This window comes from Echinops telfairi, unplaced genomic scaffold (genome assembly GCF_000313985.2).
Source record: "Echinops telfairi isolate 266 unplaced genomic scaffold, ASM31398v2 ScPeMD7_1;HRSCAF=3_0, whole genome shotgun sequence".
NCBI lineage: Eukaryota > Metazoa > Chordata > Mammalia > Afrosoricida > Tenrecidae > Echinops > Echinops telfairi.
This window is the reverse complement of record NW_022103896.1, coordinates 90,383,740-90,387,426: the sequence shown is the minus strand read 5'-3', so window position 1 is coordinate 90,387,426 and position 3,687 is coordinate 90,383,740. Positions and strand designations below refer to the sequence as shown.

General features: G+C 38.9%; 1 protein-coding gene across 8 annotated transcripts in view; it reads left to right on the top strand.

The window, feature by feature from the left end:
• Nucleotides 1-3,687, top strand: part of ASPH (aspartate beta-hydroxylase) — a 151,104-nt gene that overhangs the window by 124,994 nt on the left and 22,423 nt on the right. The gene's annotated exons all lie outside the window — the stretch shown is intronic.

Below are 3,687 nucleotides of genomic sequence, written 5' to 3'. Positions count from 1 at the left end.
TTATCATTTGATCTCCCTTTTGACCCATTTTAAAGTTGGTTCAGCTTTTTATAAAAGGGAAAAAGTGAAGGGGGAATATATAGAGAGACTTAATCTGTATATATTTGTACAGATTCCAAAGAAAGACCAACAGAATGTTGAAATTATAGAACAGTGTGATTGATACATGAAAGTAAAATTTTGCTGACCATCTTCCAACAACAGTTACAGCAGTACATTGGCAGGCAGCTACCAAAGAGGTTCAGGCTGGATTCAAAGGAAGATATGGAAGAAGGGATATCATTGCTGATGTTAGATGGATCTTGGCTGAAAGCAGAGCGTGCCAGAAAGATGTTTACTTGTGTTTTATTGACAATGCAAGGGCATTCAACTGGAAATTCCAGAACACTTAATTCTGCATATGCACAATTTGTACATGGATCAAAGAGTAGTTGTGCAAGCAGAACAAGGGAGTACTCTATGGTTTACAATCAGGACAGGTATGTATCAGGGCTGTATCCTTTCAATGTAATTTTCCAATCTGTATGCTGAGCAAATAATCAGAGAAACTGGATTATATGAAGAAAGATGTGGCATCAGATTAGGGGAAGGCTTATTAACAACATCCCCTAGACCGATGTTATAACCTTGCTTGCTGAAAGTGAGGAGGACTTGAAACGCTTGTTGATGAAGATCAAGGATTGAAACATTCAGTATGGATTGCAACTCAATAGAAAGAAAACAAAATTCCTGACAACTGGACTAATAGGTAACATCATGATAAGCTGAAAAAATATTCAAGTTGCCAAGGATTTTTTCTTCATTGGATCCACAATCCGTGTTCATGGTGGGAGCAGTCAAGAGATTAAATGTCACATTATATTGGGTAAATCTGCTGCACAAGACCTCTTTCAAGTGTTGAAAAGCTAGGATGTTACTTTGAGGGCTGACATTACACCTGACTCAAGCCATGGTATTTTTAATCACTTCTTAAGCATGTGAAATTTGGACGTTGATTTAAGGGGGCTGAAAAAGAATGAATGCATTTGAATTATGGTACTGGCGAAGAATCTGAACGTTATATGGATAACCAAATGAACAAAGAAATGTGCCCTGGAAGAAGTACAGCTGGAATCCTTCTTAGAAGCAAAGATGGCAAAACGTCATCTTAAGTATTTTGGATGTGTTTTCAGGGGCTACCTGTCCCTGAAAAAGGACATCATGCTTGCTAAAGACGAGAGACAGGAAAAAAAAGAGAAAAGCCCTCAATAAGATAGATTGACACAGTGGCTGCAGCAGTGGGCTCAACTTTAAGAAGAAGTTTGAGGCTGGCACAGGACCGGGCAGTGCTTCCTTCTTCTGTGCACAGTGTTGCTGTGAGCCCAGATCAGTTCACTGGCACTTAACAACAACAAGAACGAAAACAGCAATGTTTCATGATCCATGAATATCTTTTCATGTTATTGACTGCTTAGATGTCTTCTGTTGTCGTTTCTTTTTATGTCCTTTGCCAGTTTTGTGATGGGTTATTTGCCTTTTTGTTCTTGAGTTGTTACAATGTTCTATACATGTTAGAGATTAGACCATTATTAGATAAAACATTTCCTTAGACTGGCCCCCCCTACTTGGTAGGTTATCTATTTACTTTTTTAATAGTCTTTTGCTGAATAGGTGTTTTTCATTGTAAGACCTCTCATTTGTCTTTCTTGTCCTCAACTCATATATTTGTGGTAATATTTATTATTCTACTAATGTTTATGATTGTATTATTACAAAAGATTAGATCCACTATTTTTCTTCCTATGTTGTTTTCCAGAACTTTCATTGTTATAAGTTTAACATGTGGCTCTTTGATCCATTTTGAGTTAATTTTTGCAGGTGGTGTGAGGCGTGGGTTCTTTTTCATTTTTGTACAAGTAGATAACCAGTTTTGATAGCACCATTTATTAAACTGCTTTTGCCTCACTGAGTTGTCTTTGACCTTGTTTTGGACCATCATTTATCCAGATGTTGTGGTTAGGTATTGGGAAGTCAATGCCAACTCCTAGTAACCCTTTGTACAACTGAGCTAGCATTTCCCGGTCCTGCCCTGTCCTCGTCGTCATTGCTAGTTTTGAGCCTATGCTGGACCCACTTTGTCAGTCTTTCTAGTTGCGAAGCTTCCTCTTTATTGCTGACCCTCTACTTTACCAAACATGATGTCCTTTTCCGGGGGCTGGTGTCTCCTGACAAGGAGCCCTGGAAGTATTGTGGTTATGCATTGGGCTGCTAATTGTCAAGACAGCAGTTCTAAATTGCCAGCTAGCTCTGCATGAGCGAGACAAAGCTTTGTAATCTCATGAAGAGTCAGTCTTAGAAACTCACAGGGGCAGTTTTACCTTGCCCTATAGGATCACTATGAGGCAGAATCGACTCCATAGCAGTGAGTTTGGGTTTTGGGGGACTCTTGAAAACAAGTTCAAAATGTTAGATGGATTCCCTCCATCCTGGCTTTCAAGGAGCATTCTGGCTTTCAAAACAGATCTGGTTGTTCTACTGGAAATCGTGGTACTTTCCGTATTCTTCCTGAGCACCGTAATTCAAGTACATGAATTCTTCTGTGGTCTTTCTTATTCTGTGTCCGCCTTTCACATTGCGTAAGAGGCCATAGAAAGTACCCTGGCTTGGTCCAATGCACTCTAGTTCTCCAAGAGGTATTTCTTAACACTCTGCAGAGGTCTTGTGCAGCATTTTTACCCAGCGCGATATGCTGTTTGACGGCTGGGTTTATCTGAGTTCTCCATTGTATATGTCACCGGTCTGTATGTCTTTGAAATAATATCAGTCTCTTTTGATACAGTCACTACGTTAGTATGTTTTGATATCGAGGCATGCAAGTCTACTTTATTCTTCTTATTCACTACTTCTTTATTTAAGGTTTCTTTCTTTCCATATGAAATTATTTTACCCTTTCTTGTTTCCATTTTCTCTTTGGGGTTTATATCAGGATTATATTGAATTTGTATGAGATAGAATTGACGTTTTCAGTATATATTAAGTCTTACAGTCCATGAGCACAGGATGTATTTCCATTCTTGTAGGTCTCTTTTAGTCTCTAGTCCCCTGCTATTATGGTGGAGTTGTCTATTTATCCTTTCAGAATAGTCAGAATTTATTTCATTTATTTTGCTGTATTGTTGTTACCAAACCCACTGTCACTAGCTAATTCCAAATCATAGTGACCAACTTCGAGGTTTTTCTGAGACTAAATCTTCACAAAAGCAGGTAGCCTCATCTTTTTTTCCCCATGGACTGACTGGCGGGTGCAAGCTACCCTCTTTGCTGTTAGCAGCACAACACTTACCCCCAGGGCTAGCAGGACTCCTCCTTTGCGGTATATATATATATATAAACTATTTGGGTTTTTGTGATAGCCCTTTTATTACGTATTATCTTTATGTTTTCTCATAAATTTTAATTTAAAGTTTACTTTATCTGATATCAGTCTGCCACCCTTGCTCATTTTTGTTTACTGGTTACATGAAATGTTGTTCTCTCTCCTTTTATTTCCTGTCTGTGTCTGTCAAGGGGTGTACTGACCCAATGACTACAACAGTGTGTTCCGATATAAGAATGATTGTGCAGATAGTGCAGGAGCAGGCAGTCTGTCTATCTCTGTGCGTCAGAACTGACTACCTGACTTTACAGCACCTAACAACAACAACAACA